The sequence below is a fragment of the Lichenostomus cassidix genome, chromosome 2 (genome assembly GCF_008360975.1).
Source record: "Lichenostomus cassidix isolate B80296 chromosome 2, HeHo_3.0, whole genome shotgun sequence".
Taxonomy (NCBI): Eukaryota; Metazoa; Chordata; class Aves; order Passeriformes; family Meliphagidae; genus Lichenostomus; species Lichenostomus cassidix.
In genome coordinates, this window is record NC_139482.1 from 14,864,007 (window position 1) to 14,879,083 (window position 15,077).

The 15,077-nt window shown below is 46.4% G+C and overlaps 1 protein-coding gene across 4 annotated transcripts in view; it reads right to left on the bottom strand.

The window, feature by feature from the left end:
- JCAD (junctional cadherin 5 associated) overlaps positions 1 to 15,077 on the bottom strand; it is a 63,851-nt gene that overhangs the window by 20,965 nt on the left and 27,809 nt on the right. For 2 of the 4 annotated variants that reach the window (XM_085050433.1, XM_085050430.1), the window contains exon 1: positions 11,393 to 11,501. The exons of the other annotated variants lie outside the window; for them this stretch is intronic. The gene's annotated coding sequence lies outside the window, so the exon portion shown is untranslated. Of the gene's footprint in view, positions 1 to 11,392; positions 11,502 to 15,077 lie in introns of those variants that run through there. 4 annotated transcript variants of the gene reach the window in all.

Consider the following 15,077-nt stretch of genomic DNA (forward strand, 5'->3'; position numbering starts at 1 on the left):
TAGTGAGTACTGCGTGTCCCTTGTAGTAGCAGGTCCACCGGAGGATAATGAGCCCAGTACTGGCAGCTGCTTAAAAGGAGACTGTCTCTGAAAAGATCATTACAAGTACCTTTCACATACTTGTCCCTAATGCTCTTCTTGGGCCCAAAAAAGGGAGAAGTCTGTTTACTACTGTTTACAAGGATTTACTTGAAATGGAGCAACTACTGACATGGCTGCTGCACTTTTATAAGTACTAAATCTCTCAGGCTACATATACACAGAAGTGGATGGGTTAGCTTCTATATAAACGAGTTTCTGTGCTGCAGCACTCTGTGTATTACAGCCAATTTTTGCCTATCCAGCTCCCCATCCATTCTCAGTCCCGCCTTGTCTCCTGGATGCTCTGCCAGCTGTGGAGCCGGTCTGGCCAGCTACTCTGGGCCAGCCTGGTGTGCAGCTCCTGGGCATGCAGGGACCCTCCAGCTGCCTCTGCACTGCACTGCCCACAGTGGCCACGGTACTCGCCTGAGGAGAACTCACAGTGTAGAAAAACAGGCACAATTTTTATGCAGAGCCACAATTCAACCTGGAACGCTGCAGAAGTGGCTTTCCAGCCTGAGAGCCTGCTAACACCAAAACCAGTTTGTCCCTAGAGTTTAATGAATCTCTTCCCTTTTCACACATGTAACACTACACACCCTTTAAAAACAGAGAAATAAAGCCTTGTGCTGAAAGTATTAGCCCTTGCTAGAACAGAACTCCGAATTCCCAGTAAGAGCTCTGAGTAGGTGACCAGGCAGAAAGCAGGGAGGAGTGGGACCCTTCCCTCATGGAAGGAAGGGAAGGCTCTGTGGGCTATTTTTGAATGCTGACCTAAAAAGCTGATTTTCCATCCACCTCCTGCCTGGGCTGTGCAAGGAGCCAGGTATGAGCAAAGCAAAGGGAACAGCTGGCTGCTAGAGCTGCTCAGCTTCTAACAAGAGAGAGATCCAATGTGACTACCATAAACAGCAGAAAGCCCATCGAAGCGCTCACAGGTGCAAGGAAGAAATGTGCTTTTCCTGCTATTATCAGGCTGGCTTGGAGCAGAGCTTAACCCCCTCTCTGCCGCCCACTGCAACCATCAGAGAGGCAAAGGTGAGTGGGTGAGAAACCTCCAGCCCATGGGGTTTACTCTGATCCTTCTTTTGGCACCAGTGGTGAGGAGCAACAAGTGGAAGTGTGCCATGAGGAACTGGTATGACTGTCTCCTCCTGCTCTGCAAACTCACCATGTGTAGAAGGGGAAACCCCATGATGTTATGTGTGGTGAGGGGGCCCATATGGGAGAGGGATGCTATAACCATGCCCATCACAACACCACAATGGGAACAACCAAGGTGGAGAAGCCTGCTCCATGTTCATGGCACAAGCTCCAAGGATCCAGTAGCAGTGATGGCAGGTGGCCACTAGCTGGGACATTGCCAGGACACAGCCTCAAAGGGCTGTGCAGAAGTCATGGGGAAGTAGCATCTCCTGCATCAGACCTGATCAAGGACACAGAAGCTGGAGGTCCTGCCTGATCAAAATTTGCAGAACATCAGCCATGTCAGCTCCCATCATCTGCAAAGATACTGGCCAGCTTTCTGAATCTGTCTAGAGTTCTGGGACACTCACTCCACCCTCCCTTAGATAAATAAACCTAAAAAAATAAAATCAAAGGAATTGGATTGGCAGGAGTAACAAAACCATTGCTGCAGCATTGTCATGTAAATAATCTGTCAGACTGGACCACAGAGTAAAGGCTGTGCAGAGCTTCTAATTTGAGGGAAGATCAACAACACTGCAAAACAGTTTGTTTTTCCAGCTCTCATTTGTTTTGTTTGCCAATGACATCAGTGCTTTCTGATAGGGTTTGCTTCCTGAGGATGCCTGCTATCTTGCCAGCGTTTCCGACTTGTCCCCGGCAGCCGGTACAGCTCTGCATTAGGTTGGAAACAGGGGCCAAGCTTTTCTCTGGAAACTTCTCAACAGCACTCTCAGATGCAAAGAAACCAGCATGAACGGCGGAAATCAGCATCAGCCCCCATGTAGACAGACACAATGGAGACCCACAGCCTGGGCAAGCAGGACACAATGGGACCACCAGATGGAAATGTCATCAGAGTACCTCACCTCGGGGTGCTCCGTCCATGAGCACAGATCTCACCACTGGCCTGAGAAAAGCCCAAAGCACTCCTGAAAAACACCCTGAAGAAATTTGGTGCTAGTTTCCTCTGAGCTGCGTCTGGAACTCATTCTCAGTGGGAGAAACATACTGTTTTCTATTCATGATCTGCCTTTGTCTGCAGTCTTTTTCAGTAGCAGGGGTTCCTAAGCCTTATTATTTTGGGGGGCTACCACCACCATCTGTATGATGACCAGAACCAGTGATGATGAATGCCAACACTTGCAGCTGAGGCAGAAGCAGGTCTTACCTTCATGCTCTGAAATAACTTGCATGGCATTGATTCCTCCCTTCCTGGTGTTCTGAGCACCCCCTTGGCAGGCTCCTTCCTTCAGCCCAAGTTCCAGAGAGTGTCCTGAGCAGCCACATATCAGGTGTAGACCAGAAGTGACAGAGAATTTGGCCTTGGCTGCCCTCTGTAACATCTCTCCTGCCCTCTGCTACTTCAAATAAAGGGGAAGATGGCAACCCTTAAACTGGCTGAATACAACCCCTGAAGTCCTTCTTGCGCATGATTTGCCCTCTGCGGAACTATTTATAACAATAATGTAAATGATTTTGTACAACTTTCAAGAAAAGAAAAATCGAAGGAATGTGATTCATACTGCAAAATGAAGCATGCAACATCAAGAATTGCCATAATCAAGGCACCCTGCATGGACACACAATTTGCTGCGGTCTGTAATTACATGACTTGAGGCTACTGAATTCTGCAGGACTCCTGCCTCACTTGATGTGCAGGGTGGGTGATGCCAGTTCTTCCTGGGCTGTCCCTACAGCACCTATTCAAACACTGTTCTGAAGACACAGTTACTAACAGGCATCTGAATTACAAAGCGTATTATCTAGATGGGTCACACATTAAACTAGCTTATCTTCACTCACGTCTGGATGACATTATTCCCATTTCATATCAGACATGTGCCAGACAGAAGTATTTATGCAGACAGACTAAAGTGAAAACAACCCTCTCCACTCCAGGCACCCAGTCTGAAGTGCTTATAACCTGGTTTTTTGAAGGATTTATCTTTAAAAGTGAACTAGGTACTTTCAAAGCAACCACTGCAAGAACCTGGGGCCTCTGCACATCAACCCAAGTGTGGCAAATAGCTGTCCACACAATGAAGACAGGGGATGAGCCAAAAACCCTGATTGCAGTAATTTGTGTACTGCACTTTCCTCCATTCCTCTGTCCATCTAATCCAACACCAATACTTTGTCCACAAAGCCTCATTTCCCTCCACCCCTGTTAACTCCTCACCACCATGTGCCCCAGTGCCTTCTTTTCCCCCTTCCCACACTCACCCATCCTTCTTGCCACCAACCTCCCCCTCTTCTCCAGCATTCCTTCCCTGCCCTCCTGTCTCCTGGTCCCACCAGTTCAGCCACTCTTCCCACACAGCCCACCACTGTGGTAGTCAGCCTGTCCTTCCTCCTGCACTCCTACAGCTTCTGCTGCCCAGTCCTCAGTTTGCATCCATCACCCCAATTTCTTCCTTCCCCTCCTGATGAACCCCTTCTGTCCTGTCTACATTTCCAACAGAAGCACCTCTGTGCTTGCTCTCTGCTCCCAGATTTGAGACCCCATCTCAGCTGTACCTGGAAGGAGCAGAAGCTGTCATTACAAGGATGATCCCACTCCAGCAGCACAACCCTGGGCTGGGGCTACACAGGCATGCTCAGCTGGCACATCCCTTGGAGCAGTTAGGGCACAAGCACAGGGCTGGGTCACAAGTGAGCTGCTCAGCACCAGAGGCCGGGGGAGAAAAGTCTTCAGAAAATGGAATAGCTCGAAACAGAGATGAGTCCGCTGAGAACACGCACAGATGTCTCCAAGCCTTGTCACCACAGATCCCACTCCTGAATGTGATGGCACAGCAGCTCTCAATCAAAAAGCTGGAGGATTTATTTTCTTTCCCCTGTCTAATGTGGGCAAAACAACATTCCTTCTCTCCTCCTAGTTTTTCTTGGAAATGGTTGAATTGGTTTAGCTGAAAATATTAAAATAAACTTAGCCTGAGAGAGAGACACAACCTGAAAGTCTCAGATCAAGTGATAAAAGCCTGACAGACTACAGCAATGGAAAACAGGTTCTTATGGTTGTTTTAATACTGGATGGTGCTACTTGCTCTGTCTAAATATAACCCTGAGCTACATCCCAGGAGAATATCTAAGGCTTTGGACATTATAATTGCTTCTGTTTTCTCACTCTGGTTTTGCATGTGTGCATATAAAACAGCCTATCCAAAGCACATTAAACAAGGCTTTTACCTTGCCAGTTTCATCTTTTTGGGGACAATAAAGTCAGATGGGACTGTAACCAGCAGGCTGCAGTGCTGCTGTGCATGCAGCCACCCTGGAGTGCCATGCCCCTGCCCTCTGCTATGGGAACAACCAGCACCACATCCATGGACTTGCAGACACACACTCCATCAGGAAAGATAAAATTCATGTGCTTGAAGAGCTTTCAACAATAATGTTCACTATGATCAAATGTTAGATATTTAATGCAAAGATACTCTAGAACACAGGAGAAAGAGATTGGAGAATATGAATGCAAGTTGGATGTATTCAACTCGAAGGAGCTTAATTAAGTGCAGGCTAGGAGTAAGGAAGGAGTAGGGCATTAGTCAGGGCTGCCTCCAAGCCATGAGCAAATACCTTCTAGAAATTCTCAAAGGATGAGTGAAGTGCAAACATATTATCTAACTTCAAACAAAAGGGGGAAGGAGACAGATTTGGGGTATCATAGACCAAACAGCTTTGCTTTGATATCAAATCAGACAAATTATTATTCAATCCACTTGTAAATACTTATAGCAAATATTGATTTATCATGGAGCAGGAGGGAGCAAGCGTGCAATCCAAGAAGAGTTTCCATCTTTCTGCTTGCCACCTTGCACTGAAGCTGCATCCACTCCCACATGATAAAGTCATGAGAAAACAGAAAACACAGACTTGTCAAGAACAAATTAAGTCCAATGTATTTAATTTTCTTCTTTGACAGAGCTGGGAGCACAGAGACTAGGGAGGAAAAAACAGTAGAAGTCACACGTTGGAATGAGGAAAGCTTTGATGAATGCATGTGATAGTCTTAGATGCAAACCAGGTGAATACAATTGAGGTATAATGTACCGTGGGCAGGCATACAAATGCTTCAAATCTGTACTCAAGGAACAGTAGTAAGTCCAATGTCAACCTGAAAAGACACATAAAGGCTGTGCCTGGGGTCTTGCTCTATTAGATATTTCCATTAATGACTTGTAAATTAGGAGGAAGATTACAATTACAAATCTCGAGGGAATGCTGTGAACATTTTCAGAGATTAAAATTAGAATAAAATCTTAATAAATCAGAGTCCCAGGCTGAAATGAATGACTGAGATTCAATTCAGGCAGGTGTCAAAGAACATGTTGAAGAAAAAAGATGTCATGCAAAACTACAAAATGGAGCGGTACAGCAAAAGAGTCTCTGGGGCTAGAGCCACAAAGACTGAAGTCAGCATTAGACTCAATGATCTTAGAGACCTTTTCCAACCTTAACAATCCTATGGTTTCATGACAAGAGCAGTACAGGGCTTGGTACACATATCAAGTGGAGCATCACACATCAGGCTCTTTACTCCACTCAGCCCTATATCCAGTTTGGGCCCTACCTAATGCAAGATTCTCACAGGAATGATAAAAAATTTAGCCAAGTGTGACCCCTAGAGAAGAGGGTACAAGAAGTGGGCTTTTTTGGCTGGAAGAAAAGTGTGGGGGAATGAGGGTGAGAGAGAATGAGAGATGACAAGTTTTAAATACGTCAGGCTGCTAAAAGGCAGTGATAATCTTGTCCTACTCCCTGCAGATGGAGGCAGCAAGGGTGATTTAGATTAGATATTAGGAGGAACTGTCTAGCCATAATGATAGCTATCTACTGTTTATGCTGGCAGGCTGAGAATCAATACAGGCTTTCAAGAACAGACTAAATGAAGATCAATCAGAAATGGTGCAGCTGAAGCAATCCTGCCTCAGAAACTAGGGATTTGGGATGGAAACTAAACTTTTTAATATTCTTCCTCAACCTTCCTCCCACAAAAGTTATTGTTTTGTTAGCATGCCCCACATATTTCCAAGAAAAACAAAACTCTTCTGTACAAGTCTCTCAGTCTTACAAATAGCCACCTCACCTCACCTCAAATACAATGTGGTTTTCCCTCCCCTGCTACAACTCTCCTTGCACTCTCCTGACATTCTCTTCAAAGCAGGGAAGAGTGATGGGGGTGCTAAGGCGAAGCAGGTCTGGCACAGGGGCAGAAAAAGAAACTTTGCCTCTCCTCCAGGGATGGGAGGGATAGGGAGGCTGAGACACAAAACACTACTGGCTGAGGAGAGGAGAGGCAGAAGATGAGCTGCGTGGAAGCACCAGAATGGGGTCCTGACCAAAGGCCTCTTATCAGATCACAGATATGCACCAGGCAAAGCTTCAAGAAAGTTCCCATTACACTCAATGCTATACTGAAGGCTTCAAAACTGCTAGTGCTACATGCATAATCACCTCTGCAGACTACATGAGAGGAAGACATGCCAAAGTCGTTGCTGGAAGATAAGCCAACTTTATGTTGGCTCTGCATGTCTTCCCAGGCCAGTCCCTCCCATGCACCTCAAAGAAATTAAAAAGAAATATGTGAATTTTTGTGTTTAACTCTCATTACCTGTGGGCAGGAGAGTTCACATTTTTTTTCTAATGCAGAGATTCACAGACAGTGAAAATTACAGCTCACATCTTCTTTGCATTCTTTGAGCAAAAAGACCTCACTGAAATCCCGGAGGAACTGTGCCAGAGAACAAATTAATGATACAATGTGTCTCCAATAAAATTAGGAAGTGGGAAGGATGAGAGGAGCAAGTCTTAAAGAGTTTATTCAACTCTCAGAAGGTGGTTATTCCTGTCTTGTATCTCACTGGCGCACATGCATCTGCAAACCCACCATGGCATGAGAGAGTGTGCACAGCATCTCCTGGGGCAGATCTCAACGAGTGACAGCTGCTCTCCAGGTGCTTCCATTTGTCAGGAGGTTTCAGAATCTGCTTTCTCACATTTGCCAAGAAAAAATGGTAGAGAGAGATATTATTTTTTTAAAGTAATGTGGGTGTTTGAGTACTGGGTTCACACAATGCTGAAAAACATGTCTGACTGTGCATGGATGGGAGTTGGTATCCAAAATAAGTTTGATTTTCAAATTTGCCATGGACCAATCCAGCCCTGACTGAGCACTGATAGGCTGAGGCTCATAAGCATCCAAATAGATGTAAATGCATAATAGGGAGAGAGGATATGTCCAAGCATGCACAGATACCACTGTTTGTATTAGTTGGTTTTCAAAATGTCAACAGCTTGCTTTCAACTGATGACAGACCAGCACATTAGTCCACTGAAATTGGTCCAGATTTTTTTCAGAGAAGGAGCAATTGTTAAAGAGCACTCACTGATACTCTGTGCTCCAGATATAACCAGTCCTTACACCAATTGGCAGCATATGGTGTATTTCCTCAAATGACAGCTTTTGTCTGTCTCAACAGGAGAACAAAATAGTACATTTTATTAAACAAAGCATAATTAGTCAACTCTTTCCCTCCCAAAAAGGAACTGCAGAAGAGGATATTTTTTAGGACTCAGATGAATGTTTCCATGCTGTCCACAGCTCTGTATGGAGCAGTCCACTCTGGTGGAACCAAGCACAAGGAATCACATCTGTTGCTCACATCTTAAAATCAAGATATGGGCTAATCATCCCACCTAAAATACCTATGTGCAAAGTCCTAATAAACTACTCTCACATTAGGACTACATGAATAAGTATTATTGTTTGTATTTTTTTTAATAGGAAAGCTCTCCATCTGTACAAGACAAAATTAAAAAAAAAAAAAAGGAAAAGGATCTCAGTAATAACTGTATTAAATCTTTCAAAGCAAAAATTTTTAATAAGGGATCTATCACATGGCTGAACTTCTTTGAGGTGACAGTGACATGACTTATAGAGCCTGGGCTCTGTGATCAAAAGGATTACACACATTAGCATCCTACTAATCACAGCAGGACAGGCCAGCCCATCAAGCCAGGACTCACGGAGGAGGGATCCATAAACAAACACTTTCTCCTGCTCACAAATGTGGCTGCGAGCAGAAGCGTTCCAAGGTTGCTGTGGTCTTCCCTTCTTTCAAAGAGATAAGGATTGTGTCTTCTGGAGTAAATAAATTCTCAGCATAGTCTTACACATCTGTTTGTTTACTCATTTTCAGACACTACCATCCTCTCCTGTGTGTTATCCCTTTTATATTACCCTTGTACGTACAATCAAATGCCCTCTCTTCCAGATTGACCCTCTGCTTCTTCCTGTATTACAGAAGCCTTTGATCTTTCTTTCTTGGATCTGTGTGTCCTGACTGGTAGTCTCAGCAGGATTTCCCCTCGACCCCTCGCTCCACCAGAAAACAAACGCCAAAGTAGCATTTTTATGCATTAGCATAGAAAAGAAAACTAGACAGATGCTTGAGAAGGCTGCACACAAGTACTTCTGTGCTGCTGAGGCACTGTGTGTGCCAGGCAGGGCTGCCCACCAGTAAGGTAAGCCCAGGCTAGCGAAGGGTGACCCAGTTCCTGAGCACAGATAAGCCCCCCAGACCAACAAGGTGAGCAGTCATCATCACAAGGGGGAAGATGGACCATCCTGAAATTTCAGAAACAGCTGTTCATTTTTCCCTCTTCATTATGCTCTTAGTGAATTGCAGAGTGCCATCAGAATTTTCAAAAAGCAGAACCCAGCCTTTAACTTTTTTCCTTTTTTCGACTATCTCAGATTTTTTCCCTTTCCTCACCATTTGACACAGTACAAGTTATGGCTGACAAATTCCATTAATATCCTAACTGTAATACTCTTGGGCAAAGAGGCTCCTGCAGCTTTTTTTTTTTCCCTGCAGGCACTGCCAATACCAGAAGAACTGAGGGTTATTTCTAGGTAGATGTGAAAAGATGCCATCAGTTCACATAGAGACCTTAACAATCGCATCAGGAGTGCTGAAAGGCTGACCAACCCCTTCCTTCACAGCTGGAACTCATGACTAAGTTTCCCCAGCAAGCCCAACTCCACTGGCCCTTGCAACAACGCACAATAACAAGGTTGCAGAAAGTAAGATAACCCTTTCCACTCAAGGATTAGAAATCAACATCTGTTAAAAAGCAAATAAACTGGTGTAATGGCTTTAGCAAGGGACCCAGAGGATTTCAGAGATGCAGCTTGTGGCTTGGTCAACACATTGTGAACAGCAAATTACAAGAGAACAATTGTTTCATACCAAGCTCTCCCACCCCTGAACTCCCTCAAGGTTAATTAGGATGGCCTCTGGCCAAATTAATTAGAAGAGAAGATTTGGGCAGGACTTTGCTATGCACTCGTAACTATTTCCAAGGTGACCAAAAAGTTCAGAAATGCCTCACCTTCCAAACAGAGCTTGCTTGGCAAAAAAACAAGATCACATGTGCCATGTCATTCCTCTGACAATCAGGAGAAACACTTAAAAGTAATGTTTCCCTAACTAACAGCTAATGTAGAAGAACTTTCTGCATCCTTCCCACTGAACAATATGCCCTTGTTTATTTTCTGTGTGCTTTTTAGGTCATAAGAGGCCAGTGAAATTATGCATCCAAAGAACAATATAGTACTGTAATATGCCAGTTGATACACACAGCCTGGTGAACCCTGAAAGATCCATCATTTCCAAGAGCTGGCAAATACATGTTGCAACATGGAGAAATACTCAACATCAGCATAGGAAGGGAGGATGCAGAAGGGCCCAGCCTTTGAAGTGACAGACTAAATTGGTATTTTAGTTGGTATGCTAATGTGCCCCGGTGGCACAGCTTAGAGACCATGCTGCCTTGAGGGGCACGGCCATGCCCAGCTTCTCTAGCCCACGGCAGCAGCCCACCTCAGCTTCCTCCTGCTCCAGCTGCCCTAAGCGTCCTCGGAAAAGGGAATAGCTAGCAGGACCACATGTTTTTTCTCCAAGTGGTACCACGGTGAGTGGAGTGGTGGAACTGCACAGCATAGTAGGGTAGGGCAGATCTAGCCTCTGTGATTACAAACCAAGTGCTGGCACAAATTACAGCTCTTGCAGTGGCTGCATCTCTGATCTGTAGAGCCCTCCTCTGTCATTAATCTGATATTCTTTAGTTTGAAGCCGGAAGGTTGCTATTTTCCATGTGTCTGTTACCCACAAAAAGCAACAGCCATTCTGGGCAGAATCGGAACTTCTGAAGTAACAATGAGAAACTGCTTCAGCTCACGCAAAGAAGTGCAGTTGAATACTTTTCAGCAGGACACAATTCTCATTGTCACTAGCCAAGATTTAATGTCTTGACTCTGAATCAGACTGACTACTTAGAACAGTTACATCGTGTGTTCACTTAAAGACATGGGCTGGAGTAATTTAATGTGTAGGGTCCACGCCAATAAAAAGCTATTATTCTCAACTCTTGATCAAAAAAAAAAAAAAAAAAAAAAAGAGAAAGGAAAAAAACCCGAAAAAACAACCACCCATCCTTAATAGATGCAAGAGTCCTTTGGCACAGATCCAGTGGCAGACTAAGGCCATGATTTGCAATTCTGAGGCAATTATGAAATGACATAACAGCACAGATCTCCTTCTGACAGAACAGCTGGGGTTTTGTCTCCTTTGCAACAGGACATGGCTTAAAACAACTACCAGAAAGGGAAAAAATCCCGAAGATCCATTTGACTACTGTGTAAATATCGGAGTACAGCTAAACACCGAGACGGGCGGCACTTGGTGTTGCAGACCCCGGTGCCACATCCTCTCGGCTCGGTGGGCGCCGAGAGCAGCCGGAGCTCCGGTGCCGGGCGCAGGGGAACGCAGAGACCGGCGGTGAATGAAGGCGAGCGGCTCCGGCGAGCAGCACCGACCAACTTCCCCGGGACCTCGGCTCAGGGCGAGCTCCGGGGGATGCCGGCAGAGCCCCGCTAGAGACGGCGGTCAGTGGGGGCAGAAGAACGAGCAGGTGCAAAGGGATGGGAACCCGAGGGATGTGCCCCCCACAGCCGCGAATCGCCGCCCGCTCCGGGACACCTCCGAGCGCCGCCGTGCTTCCCCTGCCCGCCTCCTGCAGCTGCCCGCCGCCCCCTCCCCGACCCGCCGGCACTCACCGCTCCGGGCGGCCGCGCAGGACCCGCGGGTGGCGGCTGGGGCCGCCGCGCTCAGCGGCCGCGGTGCGGGAGGCGCGGAGCCCGCGGCGGGCGGGGCTGGGCCGGGCTGGGCCGGGCAGGGCGGGAGGGATCAGCGCTCCGCTCCGCCCGCGCTCCGCGCCCGGCCCGCCCCGGCCCGCCCCGGGCGGCTCCGCGGGGCAGCAGCCGCTGCGGGAGGCAGCGTGTTTGCTCCGAGAACCTCAACGGGAAGCTCCTGCCCTCTCCGCAGCTGAGCACAACCCGTGGATCAGCTGAGATGAACGACATCAACTTTCTCAGCGCAAGGAAAATCTCCATCTGTCGAGGATGGAGAGGGACAAGAGCAGACCTTTCTAAAACTTGCTGTTCCTGCTGGCACTGGGCTATGCATCCAAAGGGCTTATCTTCAAGGTGGTTTTCAAGCGTTTCTGAAATATTGCTGCTTCAGAAACCTCTACTGCTTCCCCACCTCTACCGTCCCCATGATTTATTCAGCCTCTAGAAACAGGTGAATAATTTGCAAATCTCTTTTGGTTTAATGACACTCTCAAAAAAGAGTATGTTTGTGAATCATTTACTTTAGTAATTGGTTGGGCCCATCAACTATTCGCCCTGTCTTAATTGACTTTTACCCCAGGCTATCAAAGCGCTTTTAGACATGTTCATAAATTGAGTCCTATTCAATATGTGCTCTAGTTAATAGTGAGAAAACAAGGGCAGTAAAGTTACATGATGAGTCCAAGGTCATAGGAGAAGTCTGCAGGAGTGCCCAGACCTGAATGCAGGTTTTCTGGTGCCCTGGTTTCACAGGGCTCTGGGAGTAATCGTCATTGACCTGCTTTTCTGTGGACATCTCCTTTTGTCTTCCAGCAGTGACAATCTGAGCCTTCAGCTGCTGACACATGATGTAGCCACCAAGGACAATGCCACCGGCAGCAGGGGGACCTTCAGCAACACCCCTTCCACCCTGTCCCTACAGGGTACCTGAGAAGTTCTTTGTGGCTTTGCTGGTTGGGAAACACCTGTATTTTCCCATGGTAAAGCCTTGTAGCTGGCACAGCAGTCAGTCGGTAGAAGGTTTAGGTTTTGTCACAGAGCAGCTTCATGTGGGTCTGACGATAGCAAGGGTTTCCATCAAGGAAGCCGTGCTGCCACAATTTATGGGTTATTATTTAAATATCTTGAGTCTGACAGGCAAATTGGGAGTTCTGGGGTTTTTAAATACCTGTCTCCACTGTGTTGTAAGAAAAAATTTCCAGAATGATTTTCTCATCTGCATGGCTGCAGCTCTGAGCTGTTTGTTCTCCTTGGTTGTAGGAGACAGTCCTGTTTACATCCCTTCTTCCTGAGCCAAAAGCTTTTGCTCCAGTTGGGTAGTCGTGGTACACCACACAGAGCAGGCCCTTGTTCCTGGAGCTCATGGCTCTCTGTTGGGAAAGCTGCTTTGGCCCTGGATTTAGGGGATAGGAAAAGGGGGAGGATGGGGGGAACAGGCTAGATTATTCCATTGAACCATTTGAAATTGGACCATTTACTCAACAATGTCAAAGAGAAGAGAAGGGACATCTTTTCGTCTTCATGATGTCACTGCCTGTAGAGAACATGATAAAATCACAGAGGACGGCACACCTCAGAGCTGAGTCTCTGCACCTGGGGCTAGCTTTTGCGATATCTCTTCTGAGAACACTTTGTGGGCTGCAAAGGAAGGTGCAGTCCTTGGAAGGAGACACTCCAGCAGATTTCTTTGGAGTCCTGCAGTCACTGAAGATTTCCCCTGAGTGAAGTCAAAGGACCTTAAAGTTAAAAAAAACCAGAGCGAAAACTCCTAAAAAAAGAAAACAATGCCTATGGCTCTAGGTCTCCTGTCAGAGAAAAACCTGAAAACATGAGCTGAACATAGCTCAGCAGTCAGACACCAGAAAGCAAACATGGGTTTTGAGACAATATGAGGGATGTCTTGGGCTGGCATGAATTGGGGCTGCCAGCAATTTACAAATAGTTGTTAATTGCTGGCAGCCCCAATTCATGTCCAAGGGGGATTGCCCAGAGGGTTGGTGTAACACATGAAGCCATTAGTCTGTGATTTGGGAAGTCTGAGGGCTGTGCTTCTCAGCATCAGTGCAGCTTTCAGGGACTTCCTTTGCTCCTGCTACATCTTGCCCTCGGCTTATTAGAAAGCAAGTTCTTTGGGCAGACATTACTTCTGATTTTGCCTTTGCCCAGTGCTCAGATCAGTGGGGTTGTGGTCTCAGGTTGCTGCTGCAGTGCAGACTGCCAGGAGAGGGGTAAAGATGAAGGAGAGCAGAGGAGGCAGGAAAGCAATTCTGCTTTTTGATGGTCAATGATGGCACAACTGATGCAACACTGCTCCTCTGCAAAGCCCACAGTCCTGCAGCTGCCTGAGGAGGTCTCCCTCTCCTGGCTCTTTCCAGAGAAGGGTACCATAGACAAACATTTTTGAGTTTAGAGCTTCATCCTTGAAAAGGCTGAAAGAACTAAATGTGACTGAAAGAGAAGCATACAAACAGAGTTTGTGGAAAAGAGCACTAAATCCACTGTTCTGCCATGTAGGACTCCTGAGATGGGTGAAAATCAGCGTGATGGGGCAGCATGACTCAATGGGGCAAGAGAGGAGAGAACCATTATTGTCCCCCTGCAAGGAGAAGGCCAAAGAAATCTTGAATCAAAAGCTGATGGTGGCTGTGTGCACAAAGTTGGGTATCTGGACAGGAGAACAGTGGGGCTGAGTGAAGCTAGCAAGAAGTAGAGCATCCCATGTGTCACAGCAGGCAGGTTCAGATGAGGATCCTGTGGGACATGGCAGAGCAGGTCTGCATGCCTGGGCAAGCAGGGAACACCAGGACTTGGCTCCCTGGGAGCTGAACAGCAGCGCCTGTAAGTCTTGCCTGCAAGTGGCCATTATGGACAGAAATTGTGGAAAGCAGAAACACAGAAACATGAGCAAGACAGGCCAGATGGGGGAAATACAGATGAATTAATTTACAGGGAAGGGAAAAGGAAAAACACAGAGGCATGCTGCACACCAGCCAACCCTTCAGCAACAGCACTGCAGCATGTCATCGCTGTGACAAGTGAATGGGAAGTTGTGCTCTGCTCGATGCAAGTTATTGCTGCTTTATGCCTTTATAATTCTCTCTGGCCTCAAAACCTCCCTGATCAGGAGTTCTCTGTTTATGTTTTATGTCACATCAGCAGTGTCACTGTTCAGGGTCAAAACTTTCCTGCCGTTCCTACAGAACTTGATGCAGGCTTGGGGCATCATTCCGGGAGGTGATCATTCATCAGTACTTTTTACAGTGAAATCAAGCAGATTTTTTCTTAATTTGGTGGGGTTATAGTGATTAGATGCATTAATTACTCCCCAAAAGACTGTAACAGGTTTTGTCTTAGATCCAGTTGCCAGGAAAATATTTAGGAACATATGCTGAAATCACCACATACCTGAAGTTTACCATAACTAACTAGCCACAGATGTGCTATTAAACCCCTGCTTATTTTTTCCTCTTGTCCATCATATATGGCATGCTACAGCCATGATATATTGAACTTACTTAGAACAGCTGCTAGTCATAAATAAAACAGCTATTACCTTTTTGGAAGAAAAAATTCACATTGCCCATCCCAACAGTAATCACCTGTTTATACA